Source organism: Rana temporaria, chromosome 7 (assembly GCF_905171775.1).
Source record: "Rana temporaria chromosome 7, aRanTem1.1, whole genome shotgun sequence".
Lineage (NCBI taxonomy): Eukaryota > Metazoa > Chordata > Amphibia > Anura > Ranidae > Rana > Rana temporaria.
The window spans coordinates 100,547,455-100,566,220 of NC_053495.1; the positions used below are offsets into that span (position 1 = coordinate 100,547,455).

Below are 18,766 nucleotides of genomic sequence, written 5' to 3' on the forward strand. Positions count from 1 at the left end.
TGCATGTGGCTCTTTTTTGCGCTCCAATTACAGTATCTGAGCGGTTGCAGTGTTGTGTTGTGCCTAAGGCCCAATGTTTCTGCCCCTGTATAACAGGGGTGTCTAATAACAATTTTTAATGCAATACTTTGCATGTGGCTCTTTTCTGCGCTCCAATTACAGTATCTGAGCGGTTGCAGTGTTGTGTTGTGCCTAAGGCCCAATGTTTCTGCCCCTGTTTAACAGGGGCGTCTAATAACAATTTTGAATGCAATACTTTGCATGTGGCTCTTTGCTGAGCTCCAATTACAGTATCTGTGAGGGGTTGCAGTGTTGTGACACCGCCACCAGTGCCTAAGGCCCAATTTTTCTGCCCCTGTTCTAGTAATTTTCTTGGTTTGATTCTTTTCTAATTTGAGTTCATTCTAGCTTTCTCCTACGTTATCATAGTGTCATGTTTATTTTCCTTTACTAAATACTCATCATTGTCAATGTATACACCACAAATCTAGATTTGTTCTTTTAGGCAGCATTGATATAATAAGAAGCCAGACATTGTTGAGTATCCAAAAATATTTATTGTATCACACTTAAAATGTGTCATTTTCATTTTTTTTTAAATATCTTAATATAAATTGTTTTTTTTTTTAATAACTATATTTTTGCTTTTAAATACTTGTCTACATCTATTTTTTTTTAAACCCTCCCCAAAACATCAAAAATATTCTTGAGGCTTTGGTCCACCTTTCTGTTGTTCCTTATGATCTTCTCCAGGGCGATGTTTGTGTCCTCTATTTGTGCCCTGCAGGACATTATCTCCCCAATTAGCACCTGGGCACTGTAAGTGTCTAAGCCGCCACCAACAGCTCGTACACCTGAAATTTGGGAAAAAACATGTATTAAAATTATGCAGGCCTACATGTATTACCTGAAGCTGTGCTGTAAGACACTGACCTGATGTGGTGGCATTTTGCACTTCCTGTACATCCGGCGAGGGTGGGGCTTGGCACTGTGTGGGGTTGGTCGGCTCCACTTCTGCAGCTTGATTGCGGCCTATGAGATTGTAAAAAAAGGGATAGATGAATCAAAAAGATTAGAGGCCTGAAAGAGGAATATCAATCATTCTTTTTAAAAAGTGTGGTACAATTGTCTGCTTTTACAATCCTTCTAAGCTTAACACTGGATTTTATCCATTACCAAAGCTGCTGCATTTCTCTATCTTTGGACAAGTTTCCTACATGGAAAAACAACAAGTATACACTGGATCACCTCTGTGTGACACGCTAACTAGGTTGTTCTTGTGACCAACACTCAGTGCCAATCCTGACCTCCCTGGGGCCCGAAGCAAAATGACATGGCACATTAAAAATGAGAAGCGGGGGGCGCTGACGACAGTGACATGTCACATTAAAGAAAGTTGAGAAGTGGGGGGAGGGGGTGTTCTGCTGTCGGAAATGACATCTTACATTAAATTGAGAAGCAAGGGGTGCTGACTTCTTGCCTCCTCTCCCATGCAGTCAGCGAGTTGAGAAGCAGGGTGAGGGGGCGAAAATGACTTCTTACTAGGCGGGGCCTCTAGTTATTTGGGGCCCTTCGCAGCTTTGCGGGGCCCTAAGTGGCTTGCATAGCGAGCCTATAGGGCGGATCGGCCATGCCAACCATTGTGCTACTGAGTCCATATGTGAAATCAACTGCTGTGCTGAGCATACTCTCCTTTTACTGTATATTGACTTAAAGCGGGGGTTCACCCTGTTAAAAAAAAAAAAAAACGTTTTGTTTTATTAGACCATTAAATTCGGCATCGTAGCGCGAGCTACGGTATGCCGGTCTTACATTTTTTATGCCCGTACTCACTGTGCTATCGATGATTGAAGAATCCGGGGAATGGGCGTTCCTATGGTGAGAGAAGGTGATTGACGGCCGGCCCTGGCACGTCACGCTTCTCCGGAAATAGCCGAAATAGGCTTGGCTATTCACGGCGCCTGCGCATAGCCTGTGCGCAGGCGCCGTGAATAGCCGAGACCTACTCCGGCTGTCTTCGGGGAGCGTGACGTGCCAGAGCCGGCCGTCAATCATCCTCCCTCTCCATAGGCACGCCCATTCCCCGCGGGAGTCGGATTCTTCAATCATCGCTAGCACAGTGAGTACGGGGATTAAAAATTTAAGACCGGCATACCGTAGCTCGCGCTACGATGCCGAATTTAATGGTCTAATGATGGAAAGGAGGGTGAACTACCGCTTTTGGATTATTTAAATCTAGTTAATAACACATCCACATTAACTAAAAAATTGGTCTCACATAAAAAGATCTTAAATAAAAAAACCAATTATTATGTCCACAAACATGAACCTTGAAACATCTATTCTTGGACTGTCTATATACACAACCTGAAAGAAAACCAAATGACGCAAAATAATAAAAACAAATATTCAGAGTACACATGAAATTTACTTACGTCTTCTGAGAACTCTTCTAATTCTCTCCATCTGGTCTGGCTCTCTGATTTTCAAATCAGACCATCGCTTGCGCAACTGCTCCCTAGACCTCTGTACCCCGAATTTTGCATGAGAGTCCTCCGCACCTTCTCTATGATCTGGGCCTTCACTTTATTGGGGTTCTTGTAAGGCCTTTTTTTGCCGTCGTAGTCCTCCTTTTTAAGAACAGCCACCATCTCTACCATCTCTTCGAAGCTCATGTTGGTGGCTTTGTACCTCCTGCTCCTCCTGGTGTGTGCCTGGCCTCTCTCCTGCCTGGTTGCAGCTTGCTGTCTTCCCTCCATCATTTCTTCTGACTCTTGCATTGACCGACTGAAAAGGGGCATGTCAATCACACACTTCTCACATGCGCAGTGTACAAAGGGATATTGCGTGAATGAGAACGTCGTTCACAGTCGGTAGAAAACGTCGGAAAAACGATCGTGCAATACGACGATGCAAAACTTGATTTTTGGACTTTATGATCAGTGGATGAGTTTGTGGGTTAGATATGGGGAGAAAGCTAAGGCTTGACTGACATTATTTTTTTTTGCTAAATTTGGACTTGCAGAAATAATGGAGGCCTTCAGAGAACAGGAGTTCTTCACAGAATTTGTTCAAAGGAGGCCCCAGATGGCAACCCCCCTTTTCTCTAGAATTTTTATTTCACAAATAAATTAGTTATTGAGCCAAGATCTGGCATTGTAATGGGCCCCCCACCCCTAAAATAATCGACATATTGTTGCCACACAGCACGTCCACTTTGGGGGGCCAAGCCTGTATGGACAGTCTCACGGGCCACCACCACTGGAACATGAGTGGCCTCATCAGGCACAAGTGTCATGTAGTTTGTTAAGGGTCTCTTTAGGAAATTGTGCAATATGCAGGAGCAAAGTATGACATGGTTTTGATTCTACTTAAGAAACCTACAGTCCTTATCTTGTTTGCAATGCCTGTATACTGCTGTTCAAAGTATATAGGGCCAAAAGGTCTTGTCAGGGCCGATCCTCACTATAGGCTCACTATGCAAGCCACTTAGGGCCCCGAAAAGCCGCAAAGGGCCCCCCAAAGTACTAGAGGCCCCGCCTGGTGAGAAGTCATTTTCGCACCCTCACCCCGCTTCTAAACTCGCTGGCTGAGTAATTTCCGACAGCAGAACACCCTCTCCCCCCGCTTCTAAACTTTCTTTAATGTGACATGTCACTGTCGTCAGGGCCCCCCCCCCCCCCGCTTCTCATTTTTAATGTGCCATGTAATTTTGCTTAGGGCCCCAGGGAGGTCATGATTGGCACTGGGTCTTGTAATGACCTGGGGGGAGTGGTGGCGGGGAAACTCATGCTATTTTTTTCAATGATTTTTATCCATATTGCAGGGACCAAGCATTACATTAAACCCGCAGGCAGTATTAAATTACTTTTTTCTGAGAGTAATCTCATGTTGTGCAGGGACATTTCTAAACACGTGCCACTACTATAGACACCCAGCAGGTACCATATTTAAAGGACTTTTTTTTCACTTTAAGCATCATTAAAATCGCTGCTCAAGAAAAAACTACAGTTTTTAAAACTTTTTTTTCCATTGATACATGTTCCCTGGGGCAAGACCCGGGTTCTCAAAGAAGTTTTTCCATCAATAACTTGCATATTGGGCTTTAAAATGAGCACTTTTGAATTCGAACGTTCGAGTCCCATAGACTTCAATGGGGTTCTAAATGTTCGCGCGAACGGTCGGTCTGTTCGAACGTTCTGGTGCGAACCGAACCCGGGTATGTTCAGCTCATCCCTACCCTAGAACCCAACTACTAACTCTAGCTTGAATTCTAGAGTTTCATACCTTATGAGGCATTGGTGTAGCCAGCACTGAAAGCACACAGTCCTGTGCCAAGATCTTGGCAGCGGATGGTAGTGATTTCTTGTTTCCAGGGCTAAACATATTACATAATGGTTTTAAGTATTCAGTGATGTCATAATGCTGGGAACAGGAAAGAAGAATGAATCTAAAGGTGTAGGTTTACGTTAGGACAGTTACGAATAAGGACCCTGAAACAGCCTAAAACTGTGTGTATATGTGATTTATTGGTATTAGGCTGAGCAAACTGCAGCAAATTGGTGATGTCTTAGTTTTTTCTTACTTCCTATCACAGAACACCTTGGCACTTCAGAACTAGTAGCTTTGACATAGTTGCACTAACATGGTTTTGTAGAGTATAAGGTAAACTAATTATATTTCTACATTTATTTTAATATTAAGCAAACAGCAATGGCAGAATAATTTATTTATGAAGCAGCACTGGGGAAGGGTTCTCTCCTTTAGAAACTGGGGGCCAGATCCACAAAAACCTGACGTAACTTAAAAAATCCAATTTAAGTTACACTGGCTTAAAGTTTCTACCTAAGTGCCTGATCCACAAAGCACTTATCTAGAAAATTCAGGCTGTGTAACTAAAATTCCGCCGGCGCAAGGCGTTCCTATTCAAATGGGGCGAGTCCCATTTAAATGAGGCGCGCTCCCGCGCCGGCCGTACTGCGCATGCGCGTCGGCCGTACTGCGCATGCGCGAAGTTACGTTACGCCGAGTTTTGAGGATCGCGACGGCTTAAAGTTGCGTCGGGGAAAAAAAAAATGACAGCGGCATGCATTCCTGAGGGAGAACTCCATGCCAATTTTCAAAGAAAAAATCGGCATGGGTTCCCCCCCCAGGAGCATACCAGGTCCTTAGGTCTGGTATGGGTTGTAAGGAGACCCCCCCACGCCGAAAAATTGACGTAGGGGGTCCCCCTACAATCCATACCAGACCCGTATCCAAAGCACGGTACCCGGCCGGCCAGGAAGGGAGTGGGGACGAGCGAGCGTCCCCCCCCCCTCCTGAGCCGTGCCAGGCCGCGTGCCCTCAACATGGGGGGGTTGGGTGCTCTGGGGCAGGGGGGCGCACTGCGGGCCCCCCCACCCCAGAGCACCCTGTCCCCATGTTGATGAGGACAGGACCTCTTCCCGACAACCCTTGCCATTGGTTGTCGGGGTCTGCGGGCGGAGGCTTATCGGAATCTGGGAGTCCCCTTTAATAAGGGGGCCCCCAGATACCGGCCCCCCACCCTAAGTGAATGGATATGGGGTACATCGTACCCCTATCCATTCACCTGGAGGCAAAAAGTAAAAGTTAATAAACACACAACACAAGGCTTTTTAAAATAGTTTATTATTCTGCTCCGGACGCCCCCCCTGTCTTCGTTATTAGCTCAATTACCAGGGGGGGCTTCTTCTTCCGCTCTCCGGGGGTCTTCTTCCACTCTCCGGGGGTCTTCCGCTCTCCGGGGGGGCTTCTCCGGACTCCGGGGGGGCTTCTCCGGACTCCGGGGGGCTTCTTCCATCTTCTCCCCTCTTCCGCTCTTGACTCAGCGAACCCCGGTTCTTCTTCAGCTCTCCGGTGCCTTCTTCTTCAGCGCTGGCTGCCTGCTATGTTTGTGTGTTAGCTCGATTTCAAACAGGCAGCCGGCGCGGTCTTCTGTGGCGTCATCTTCTCTTCTGGTCTTCTGTTCTTCCGATGTTGCCTCGTCGCCTGTTGTCGCTGTAATGATGGAAGCGCGCCTTGCATCCCATTTATATAGGCATCGCCGTCCCATCATGCTCCGGTAGGTACCCACGTGGTGGGTGCCTACCCACGTGCACCCACCACGTGGGTACCTACCGGAGCATGATGGGACGGTGATGCCTATATAAATGTGATGCAAGGCGCGCTTCCATCATTACAGCGACAACCGGCGACGAGGCAACATCGGAAGAACAGAAGACCAGAAGAGAAGATGACGCCACAGAAGACCGCGCCGGCTGCCTGTTTGAAATCGAGCTAACACACAAACATAGCAGGCAGCCAGCGCTGAAGAAGAAGGCACCGGAGAGCTGAAGAAGAACCGGGGTTCGCCGAGTCAAGAGCGGAAGAGGGGAGAAGATGGAAGAAGCCCCCCGGAGTCCGGAGAAGCCCCCCCGGAGTCCGGAGAAGCCCCCCCGGAGAGCGGAAGACCCCCGGAGAGTGGAAGAAGACCCCCGGAGAGCGGAAGAAGAAGCCCCCCCTGGTAATTGAGCTAATAACGAAGACAGGGGGGGCGTCCGGAGCAGAATAATAAACTATTTTAAAAAGCCTTGTGTTGTGTGTTTATTAACTTTTACTTTTTGCCTCCAGGTGAATGGATAGGGGTACGATGTACCCCATATCCATTCACTTAGGGTGGGGGGCCGGTATCTGGGGGCCCCCTTATTAAAGGGGACTCCCAGATTCCGATAAGCCTCCCGCCCGCAGACCCCGACAACCAATGGCAAGGGTTGTCGGGAAGAGGTCCTGTCCTCATCAACATGGGGACAGGGTGCTCTGGGGTGGGGGGGCCCGCAGTGCGCCCCCCTGCCCCAGAGCACCCAACCCCCCCATGTTGAGGGCACGCGGCCTGGCACGGCTCAGGAGGGGGGGGGACGCTCGCTCGTCCCCACTCCCTTCCTGGCCGGCCGGGTACCGTGCTTTGGATACGGGTCTGGTATGGATTGTAGGGGGACCCCCTACGTCAATTTTTCGGCGTAGGGGGGGTCCCCTTACAACCCATACCAGACCTAAGGGCCTGGTATGCTCCTGGGGGGGAACCCATGCCGGTTTTGTTTTTTACAAATTGCCGTGGAGTTCTCCCTCGGGAAAGCATACCAAATGCCGTCGCTGCAATGGGCCTTTACAAGGTGTGACTAACTTTACACTTTGTAAAACGAGCCCTAATTTTACACTTGCAAAATAACACTTACGGCGCAAAAAAGAAGCTAGAAAGCTTTGTGGATCGCCTTAAGTGCTAATTTGCATACTAGCAACGGCATTTCGACTCGAAATGCCCCCAGCGGCGGATGCGGTACTGCATCCTAAAATTAGGCAGTGTAAATCAATTACACATGCCGGATCTTCTGTGTAACTTTGGAAAAAGCCTTTTGAGGATCGTTTCCAAAGTTACACACAGACTGAACAGCACTTAAGTCGGAGTATCTCTTTTGAGGATCTGGCCCTGGATATCGGCAGCTTCCTTATTGGTCTACACTAATAAACAACATTTTCTAAATCCTCCATCATAATCCTATTACTTACACAGAGCTATTTCTGCAAGTGTCATCATTATTATCCAGAGAGCTAAACCAAATTCCTAATCTGTCCACCTGCTCTCAAGTGCTGCTCTGGAGCTGGCTAATCCCTTGTTTCTCAAGGACATTGGCCATCACACAAAACGGAAGCTGAGCATCAGCAAAGGTAAATATTTTTTTACAAATAAGTTACTGGAAATGGAGTTTACAGGTTTTTTAAAAAATCATTATATTTCCTGGATATTTAGTTCAGCTGCAATCACCTAAATTCTTGTTTTGCAAGGCCTCCATAAATATCAATATATCTACATCCTACATAAAAGTTTGCTAGCATAGTGGCATACAAAGCAGACACTAGTAGCATATGAAGTAGCTCATATTTAAAGTGCATTTAATTCTGCATTTAGACATAGTCTCCTTTAAACACAGATATATGTTTTATAATAAAATTTTATTTTCATAGCATGTATAGAATGGTACTTATAATTATGCTTTATTTAATGATTTTGTTGAATGTCAAAGAAAGTTCAATCGTGAGTAATTATGTTCTTTACTAAAGTATTCTAGTTATTTAATCATGTTACATTGATGTCAGTGATTAATACTTTACAATAACATGACAAAATTGAAATGCTGTAGTGAAAATACTTTATAGTAACTTTGCTTGATATGGTTTTGTGCTTAAATAGTCTGTTGCTTTTAAAAGATCAGCAATTTTCCTAAATTTCCAAATGAATTGCTGAGGATTCACAAGATCCACTTCCTTGATACGTTTAACAGCTTCATTTCCTATGATAGGATTTTATCTTATTTTTAAATATTTTTTTTTCCTAGAATCCTTTTTAACTTAACCACATATCTAGTAATGTGTTAAGGTTAAAAAAATATAAGCAAAAATGCTATTTGCTGAAGGTATTACCAGTCTATACTAAAAGCTTGAATTTGCAGTAGAAAGAATAGAAAGAAGATTTATTTTTTATTCCACAGTGAAAAAGAAAAAACTTTTTTTTTGGGGGGGAAGGGGGTATGTGCAGTGTAGTGGCAGCACTATTAGCAGCTAGTGTACTAATGGGAAGCTTTTAGGGGAACTTTTATACAATTATGCAACCTCCTATCCTATTTTGTCTATCCTGCTCCCTTAAAGTTACAGAAAATCAAAAATATGCTATCTGGCTTATGTCTCTTGCAAAACAAATATTCTTAGCTCAGCCAATTTTAGTCATGTGACCAAATGGCAAACTTTTGGTTGCATGATTTTTTCTGAAGGTGAGGATTAGAATTCAGGCAAGGCTATTGAACGTCGATCTCTTAAACCCCTTTGTCAAAGATCACAAGATCCAATTTCTGCCATTTGGTCATGTCATTGGGATTGTAGGGAGTGAAGAGCACTATTTCCTACAAGAAAGGTACTTCTTTTACCATTTGGTATGATTTTAGTATATGCTCATATAAGTTGAAGCAGCAAAAGCACAATGGAAGCTGATGGGAGGGACTATATACATACTGTGTGTTTATATATATATATATATATATATATATATATATATACTTATGTTGTATATGTTTCAGGAAGGCAGACATGAATTTAGAGGAAGGGTCATAGTATTCTCTGTTCATGGTAGATGTTTTCATTTATATTAGGCAGAACAGGAAGCGAAGGTAAATCTCTTCATTGGGGACAAGACAAAAACATAAGCAAACTTTTATTAAGGTGAAGAAGGTATAGAAATTCTGACAATGTTTTAATTGCTGTTGGTGCCTTCATGTCCTGGTGGCAACTACCCCACTCCCCCCATTCTTTTCATGGGCATCAAAGAGATTAGAAGAAAGGGAGAATCTCCCCAATGGGATCACATACAGTAATAAAAACCGAATAGAAGGGTTAACTCTTAACCACTTTATCCACAACTATAAAATCAGATTGGAGTTAGGCGAAAACCTTTTCTCATAAGACAATTCAATTTGGGAAAGAGCTGCGAGATTCTGAAGCTAGCATTGTGTTGTTCTCCATGCCTCACTACAATTTTTATTACCAATATTTTGATATAATCAAGATTACCAATAGAACAATTGTTAAACAGCGGACTCATTACCAAACTGCGGTGTCATCAACATCCCCTCTTCAGCATTCAGGCTGTATTGTAGATCCTCCTCACGTTATTCTACTTTTACCTGCGCTTGCTATATTAAAAATATTAGAGTAATGCCATGTTTGATGCCACAATTTTTGCTATTCAAAATCTGGTCACAGATTAGAAGGACCGCTTAATGGTAACGTTTTAATAACACAGGACCTGCTAAAAATGTACCATGTTAAAATCATGGATATGTTTTTATATCCTGCAAAAGTATCTGAAAATGATTTGCTTTGTGTTTTTCCCCAAGGATCATACGGTTCAATATGGCATGGCAGTATTTTGCATTACATGTTTGATAGGTTGAGTAAAGAGACATTTAAAAATGGGGAGTATTACTATGTGCAAGACATAGGGAGAACACAAATTATCCAGAGGACAATTATCCAGTCTTGGATGTCTACCGGTCCGCACATGGCAGCGTTACAACTTCTTATCATTGCTGCATCAATGCCACTACTGGTTACCAAATTGTTCCAAAAAATACATGGAATACGTGTGCCATTCTTGCCCATGAGTCAGTAATACAGTGTACCTAGAAGCACAGGTGTTGCTTTACTAAAGGCAAATAGACTGTGCACTTTGCCAAGTGCAGTTACACTCTGCAAGTGCAATTGCTTCAGAGGTTAGTAAATTAGGTAAAACTTCACTTTGAAAAGAATACCCAATCACATGCAAAGGAAAATAAAAAACAATGTTTGCTTGCATGTGATTGGATGATGGAAGTCGGTAGAGCTTCTGCTCATTTACTAAGCTCTGGAGCAACTGAACTTTGCAAAGTGCACATACAGTCAATTTGCCTTTAGTAAATTAACCCCACAAAGTCAATTCCCAAGACCTCAGTGTAGAGAATGAACCAAAGTGATTATACCACCAGTACTTTGAAGACGTAAGATTTTAGTTATCCTTTCAGACATTCCACAAAACAGTACTGTAGAGGAGGCAGAAAATACATTTGATATCGATGAAAGTAAGGCTGACTTTAAATAATAATGTAGACAGTTTATACCAGATAGCTTCCTTCATTTCCCTCCTTTTCATTAGCACTGCAGTAGACAACAGAACATTCCTGGCTATAAGAGCAGTAGAAAGTACTTTGGCCAAAAGCAGTGAATAATAATGATGTGGTTTCAGATTTTCCCACTGTGCTTCTTGTACAGAACAGTGTGTTGGCCCTTTATTTGCAGAAAACCTACAGTTCAAAAATACATCCCATAACTAATGCCACGTACACACGATCATTTTTCGGGTTGTAAAAGCAACGTTTTTTTAAAATGTCATTTAAAACGATCGTGTGTGGGCTTCAGAGCATTTTTCGGGTTCTGAAAAACAGGCAAATTTTTTTCCGAATATGCTCTATTTTTTCACAATGTTTTAAACCTTGTCGTTTTTCGGGTTGTAAAAAATGATCGTGTGTGGTCTTTAATGACGTGAAAGAAAAACCCGCGCATGCTCAGAAGCAAGTTATGTGACGGCAGCGATCGTTCTGGTAAAACTACCGTTCGTAATGGAGTAAGCACATTCATCATGCTGTAACAGACAGAAAAGCGTGAATCGTCTTTAACTAACACAAAATCAGCTAAAGCAGCCCAAAGGGTGGCGTCATCCTCATGAAACTTCCCCTTTAGAGTGCCGTTGTACGTCACCGCACTTTGCTAGAGCATTTTTTTTTTAACGATCGTGTGTAGGCATGGCCGTTTTAATGATGAAGTTGAAAAAAAAATTGTTTTTTCTAGAGCCTGAAAAACTTTGTTTTTTACAACCCGAAAAATGATTGTGTGTACGCGGCATAAGCTTTGTTAGAATTCTCTTGGATAAAATTGTCCTGGGTCTAACACAATACAATTACAAACAAAAACTAACGTCAGCATCACAGACTTCAGAGCAGCCCCCTTAAAAGTAGCTCTGCATACAAACAATATAATTATTTATATGTAATAGGTTTCCGCTGCTTATGTTCCTCTGATGTCTTCTACTTGACACTTTGAGATGGTTCTTAAGTCCTGGCAACTGTTATATCATCACTAGGGATGAGCTTCGAGTTTGAGTTGAACTCATGTTCGACTCGAACATTGCCTGTTCGCCTGTTCGGCGAACAACGAACAATTAGGGGTGTTCGCGGCAAATTCGAAAAGCCGCGGAACACCCTGTTAAAGTCTATGGGAGAAATCTAAAGTGTTAATTTTAAAGGCTAATATGCAATTTATTGTCCTAAAAAGTATTTGGGGACCTGGGTCCTGTCCCAGGAAACATGTATCAATGCAAAAAAAAGTTTTAAAAATGGCCGTTTTTTCAGGAGCAGTGAATTTAATAATGCTAAAAGTGAAACAATAAAAGTGTAATATTACTTTAAATTTCGTACCTAGGGGGGGTGTAAAGTCAGCATGTGAAAAAGCGCATGTTTCCCGTACATAGAACTGTCCCTGCACAAAGTGTCATTTCTGAAAGAAAAAAAGGCATTTAAAACCGGCTTTGCGGCTCTAATGAATTGTCGGCTCTGGCAATTCAGAGATGATTCATTCATAAAAAATAAAAATAAAAAAGCTGGGGGTCCCCCCGAATTCCATTAACAGGCCCTTCAGGTCTGATATGGATATTAAGGGGAACCCCGCCGTCAATTAAAAAAAAATGATGTGGGGCTCCCCCAAAATATCCATACCAGACCCTTCAGGTCTGGTGTGGATTTTAAGGGGAACTCCACCCCAATTTAAAAAAAAAATGGCGTGGAGTTCCCCCAAAAATCCACACCAGACCCTTATCTGAGCACGTTAACCTGGCCGGCCGCAGAAAAGAGGGGGGGACAGAGTGCGGCCCCCCCTCTCCTGAACCGCACCAGGCCACATGCCCTCAACATGGGGAGGATGTCCCCATGTTGATGGGGACAAGGGCCTCATCCCCACAACCCTTGCCTGGTGGTTGTGGGGGTCTGCGGGCGGGGGGCTTATCAGAACCTTGAAGAACCCTTTAACAAAGGGGACCCCCAGATCCTGGCCCCCCCTATGTGAATTGGTAATGGGGTACACTGTACCTCTACCATTTCACGAAGGAAGTGTAAATAGTTAAAAAAAAAAACACACAGACACCGTAGAAAAAAATCCTTTATTAATAAAAAAAAATTAAAAATCCAGTGATGTGAATCCACTCTCGGCCCGGCCCCCCGCTCCAACGTGGTCTTCTATCCAGCGACGGATGATCTCTCCAGCGACGGGTGATCAGCGGCCTGGTCCAGCGATGAGAAGATCTATCCGTCCAGAGCGCAGCAGGCGCCCCCTCTGACGCACCCTCGTACGTCACTGGGAAAGCCCGGTATTTCTTTTGGGGAGGATGTCCCCATGTTGATGGGGACAAGGGCCTCATCCCCACAACCCTTGCCCGGTGGTTGTGGGGCTCTGCGGGCGGGGAGCTTATCAGAATCTGGAAGACCCATTTAACAAAGGGGACCCCCAGATCCTGCCCCCCCTATGTGAATTGGTAATGGGGTACATTGTACCCCTACCATTTCACAAAGGAAGTGTAAATAGTTGGAAAAAACACACACACACACACACCATAGAAAAAAGTCCTTTATTAATAAAAAAAAAAAGAAAGAAAGAAAATTCAGCGGTGGTAATCCACTCGGTCCGGCTTCCTGCCCCAACGTTGTCTGTATCCAGCGACGGGTGATCTCCTCTCCGGTCCAGCGATGAGAAAATCTTCCGGGATCCACAGCGCAGCATCGCCGGCCTCCTCTCTCTGCCGGACACAGCCCAGCGGAATGACGCGGGTGAAGATTTGACATTTCTTATATAGGGGAGGCGGGCCACCTGTCACATGACCCCGCACCCTCTGACGCACCCTCTGCTACGTCACTGGGGAAGCCCAGGTCTTCCCCCTTGTGTCAGAGGGGGCGCTAGATACAGACAACGTTGGAGCAGGAAGCCGGGAACGAGTGGATTACCACCGCTGGATTTTTGTTATTTTTCTTTATTAATAAAGGACTTTTTTCTATGGTGTGTGTGTTTTTTCCAACTATTTACACTTCCTTCGTGAAATGGTAGGGGTACATTGTACCCCATTACCAATTCACATAGGGGGGGGCAGGATCTGGGGGTCCCCTTTGTTAAAGGGGTCTTCCAGATTCTGATAAGCCCCACGCCCGCAGACCTCCACAGCCACCGGGCAAGGGTTGTGGGGATGAGGCCCTTGTCCCCATCAACATGGGGACATCCTCCCCATGTTGAGGGCATGTGGCCTGGTACAGTTCAGGAGAGGGGGGGGCCGCACTCTGTCCCCCCCCTTTTCTGCGGCCGGCCAGGTTAACATGCTCGGAAAAGGGGGTCTGGTGTGGATTTTTCCACGCCATTTTTTTTTTATTTGGGGTGGAGTTCCCCTTAAAATCCACACCAGACCTGAAGGGCCTGGTAATTGAATTTGGGGGGACCCCCAGGCTACTTTTTTTTTATGAATGAATTCGCTCTGAGTTGCCAGAGCCGACAATTTATTATAGCCGCAAGTCAGTTTTAAATGTCTTTTTTTCTTTCAGAAATTACACTTTGTGCAGAGACAGTTCTAAGTACGGGAAACATGCGCTATTTCACATGCTAACTTTACACCCCCCCAGGTACGAAATGTAAAGGAATATTTCACTTTTATTGTTTCACTTTTAGCATTATTAAAATCACTGCTCCCGAAAAAACAGCCGTTTTTAAAACTTTTTTTTGCATTGATACATGTCCCCTGGGACAGGACCCAGGTCCCCAAAAACTTTTTAGGACAATAACTTGCATATTAGCCTTTAAAATTAGCACTTTAGATTTCTCCCATAGACTTTAACAGGGTGTTCCTCGGCCTTTCGAATTTGCCGCGAACACCCCAAATTGTTCTTTGTTCGCCGAACAGGCGAACAGGCAATGTTCGAGTCAAACATGAGTTTGACTCGAACTCGAAGCTCATCCCTAGTAAGCAATATCTATGCACTTATACTTTATATTGGTTCTCAGGTGGAGCCCCCCAGGGCAACCTCCACCTCAGCAGTCTAGGGAGGAGGGAAGGGGAAGGAGGGGAGAAGGGAAATATAGAGCCCTTTACTCACCTCCCCAGGGATGCCCAACTCTGTTTTCTTGCCGAAGCAAGGTAGTAGTACTTACCCTCCTGTGGTTTTATGCTGGAGCATCCTGGACAGTGCATCTTCCGCATGATAACGGAGATGACTGTCGGCCAGGCTACTGCGACTCGGCCCTGTAGACCGGTCTTTCCTGCTCCCTTAAAGTTACAGAAAATCAAAAATATGCTATCTGGCTTATGTCTCTTGCAAAACAAATATTCTTAGCTCAGCCAATTTTAGTCATGTGACCAAATGGCAAACTTTTGGTTGCATGATTTTTTCTGAAGGTGAGGATTAGAATTCAGGCAAGGCTATTGAACGTCAATCTCTTAAACCCCTTTGTCAAAGATCACAAGATCCAATTTCTGCCATTTGGTCATGTCATTGGGATTGTAGGGAGTGAAGAGCACTATTTCCTACAAGAAAGGTACTTCTTTTACCATTTGGTATGATTTTAGTATATGCTCATATAAGTTGAAGCAGCAAAAGCACAATGGAAGCTGATGGGAGGGACTATATACATACTGTGTGTTTATATATATATATATATATATATATATATATATATATATATATATATATACTTATGTTGTATATGTTTCAGGAAGGCAGACATGAATTTAGAGGAAGGGTCATAGTATTCTCTGTTCATGGTAGATGTTTTCATTTATATTAGGCAGAACAGGAAGCGAAGGTAAATCTCTTCATTGGGGACAAGACAAAAACATAAGCAAACTTTTATTAAGGTGAAGAAGGTATAGAAATTCTGACAATGTTTTAATTGCTGTTGGTGCCTTCATGTCCTGGTGGCAACTACCCCACTCCCCCCATTCTTTTCATGGGCATCAAAGAGATTAGAAGAAAGGGAGAATCTCCCCAATGGGATCACATACAGTAATAAAAACCGAATAGAAGGGTTAACTCTTAACCACTTTATCCACGACTATAAAATCAGATTGGAGTTAGGCGAAAACCTTTTCTCATAAGACAATTCAATTTGGGAAAGAGCTGCGAGATTCTGAAGCTAGCATTGTGTTGTTCTCCATGCCTCACTACAATTTTTATTACCAATATTTTGATATAATCAAGATTACCAATAGAACAATTGTTAAACAGCGGACTCATTACCAAACTGCGGTGTCATCAACATCCCCTCTTCAGCATTCAGGCTGTATTGTAGATCCTCCTCACGTTATTCTACTTTTACCTGCGCTTGCTATATTACAAATATTAGAGTAATGCCATGTTTGATGCCACAATTTTTGCTATTCAAAATCTGGTCACAGATTAGAAGGACCGCTTAATGGTAACGTTTTAATAACACAGGACCTGCTAAAAATGTACCATGTTAAAATCATGGATATGTTTTTATATCCTGCAAAAGTATCTGAAAATGATTTGCTTTGTGTTTTTCCCCAAGGATCATACGGTTCAATATGGCATGGCAGTATTTTGCATTACATGTTTGATAGGTTGAGTAAAGAGACATTTAAAAATGGGGAGTATTACTATGTGCAAGACATAGGGAGAACACAAATTATCCAGAGGACAATTATCCAGTCTTGGATGTCTACCGGTCCGCACATGGCAGCGTTACAACTTCTTATCATTGCTGCATCAATGCCACTACTGGTTACCAAATTGTTCCAAAAAATACATGGAATACGTGTGCCATTCTTGCCCATGAGTCAGTAATACAGTGTACCTAGAAGCACAGGTGTTGCTTTACTAAAGGCAAATAGACTGTGCACTTTGCCAAGTGCAGTTACACTCTGCAAGTGCAATTGCTTCAGAGGTTAGTAAATTAGGTAAAACTTCACTTTGAAAAGAATACCCAATCACATGCAAAGGAAAATAAAAAACAATGTTTGCTTGCATGTGATTGGATGATGGAAGTCGGTAGAGCTTCTGCTCATTTACTAAGCTCTGGAGCAACTGAACTTTGCAAAGTGCACATACAGTCAATTTGCCTTTAGTAAATTAACCCCACAAAGTCAATTCCCAAGACCTCAGTGTAGAGAATGAACCAAAGTGATTATACCACTAGTACTTTGAAGACGTAAGATTTTAGTTATCCTTTCAGACATTCCACAAAACAGTACTGTAGAGGAGGCAGAAAATACATTTGATATCGATGAAAGTAAGGCTGACTTTAAATAATAATGTAGACAGTTTATACCAGATAGCTTCCTTCATTTCCCTCCTTTTCATTAGCACTGCAGTAGACAACAGAACATTCCTGGCTATAAGAGCAGTAGAAAGTACTTTGGCCAAAAGCAGTGAATAATAATGATGTGGTTTCAGATTTTCCCACTGTGCTTCTTGTACAGAACAGTGTGTTGGCCCTTTATTTGCAGAAAACCTACAGTTCAAAAATACATCCCATAACTAATGCCACGTACACACGATCATTTTTCGGGTTGTAAAAGCAACGTTTTTTTAAAATGTCATTTAAAACGATCGTGTGTGGGCTTCAGAGCATTTTTCGGGTTCTGAAAAACAGGCAAATTTTTTTCCGAATATGCTCTATTTTTTCACAATGTTTTAAACCTTGTCGTTTTTCGGGTTGTAAAAAATGATCGTGTGTGGTCTTTAATGACGTGAAAGAAAAACCCGCGCATGCTCAGAAGCAAGTTATGTGACGGCAGCGATCGTTCTGGTAAAACTACCGTTCGTAATGGAGTAAGCACATTCATCATGCTGTAACAGACAGAAAAGCGTGAATCGTCTTTAACTAACACAAAATCAGCTAAAGCAGCCCAAAGGGTGGCGTCATCCTCATGAAACTTCCCCTTTAGAGTGCCGTTGTACGTCACCGCACTTTGCTAGAGCATTTTTTTTTTAACGATCGTGTGTAGGCAAGGCCGTTTTAATGATGAAGTTGAAAAAAAAATTGTTTTTTCTAGAGCCTGAAAAACTTTGTTTTTTACAACCCGAAAAATGATTGTGTGTACGCGGCATAAGCTTTGTTAGAATTCTCTTGGATAAAATTGTCCTGGGTCTAACACAATACAATTACAAACAAAAACTAACGTCAGCATCACAGACTTCAGAGCAGCCCCCTTAAAAGTAGCTCTGCATACAAACAATATAATTATTTATATGTAATAGGTTTCCGCTGCTTATGTTCCTCTGATGTCTTCTACTTGACACTTTGAGATGGTTCTTAAGTCCTGGCAACTGTTATATCATCACTAGGGATGAGCTTCGAGTTTGAGTTGAACTCATGTTCGACTCGAACATTGCCTGTTCGCCTGTTCGGCGAACAACGAACAATTAGGGGTGTTCGCGGCAAATTCGAAAAGCCGCGGAACACCCTGTTAAAGTCTATGGGAGAAATCTAAAGTGTTAATTTTAAAGGCTAATATGCAATTTATTGTCCTAAAAAGTGTTTGGGGACCTGGGTCCTGTCCCAGGAAACATGTATCAATGCAAAAAAAAGTTTTAAAAATGGCCGTTTTTTCAGGAGCAGTGAATTTAATAATGCTAAAAGTGAAACAATAAAAGTGTAATATTACTTTAAATTTCGTACCTAGGGGGGGTGTAAAGTCAGCATGTGAAAAAGCGCATGTTTCCCGTACATAGAACTGTCCCTGCACAAAGTGTCATTTCTGAAAGAAAAAAAGGCATTTAAAACCGGCTTTGCGGCTCTAATGAATTGTCGGCTCTGGCAATTCAGAGATGATTCATTCATAAAAAATAAAAATAAAAAAGCTGGGGGTCCCCCCGAATTCCATTAACAGGCCCTTCAGGTCTGATATGGATATTAAGGGGAACCCCGCCGTCAATTAAAAAAAAATGATGTGGGGCTCCCCCAAAATATCCATACCAGACCCTTCAGGTCTGGTGTGGATTTTAAGGGGAACTCCACCCCAATTTAAAAAAAAAATGGCATGGAGTTCCCCCAAAAATCCACACCAGACCCTTATCTGAGCACGTTAACCTGGCCGGCCGCAGAAAAGAGGGGGGGACAGAGTGCGGCCCCCCCTCTC

General features: G+C 43.3%; 1 protein-coding gene and 1 long non-coding RNA gene across 3 annotated transcripts in view; one reads left to right on the forward strand and one right to left on the reverse strand.

Moving 5' to 3' along the window:
• Nucleotides 1–737: 737 nt before the first annotated feature.
• LOC120944837 lies at nucleotides 738–977 on the reverse strand. The gene is made up of 2 exons (XR_005750496.1): nucleotides 934–977; nucleotides 738–854 (listed from the first exon to the last, which is right to left on the reverse strand). It is a non-coding gene; the product is annotated as an uncharacterized LOC120944837 (long non-coding RNA).
• A 6,632-nt stretch (nucleotides 978–7,609) lies between these two features.
• The window catches only part of PDC (phosducin), a 68,625-nt gene continuing 57,468 nt past the window's right edge, over nucleotides 7,610–18,766 (forward strand). The window contains exon 1 of one of the 2 annotated variants that reach the window (XM_040359758.1): nucleotides 7,610–7,722. The gene's annotated coding sequence lies outside the window, so the exon portion shown is untranslated. Of the gene's footprint in view, nucleotides 7,723–15,123; nucleotides 15,202–18,766 lie in introns of those variants that run through there. The other variant, XM_040359759.1, reaches the window with a different exon arrangement.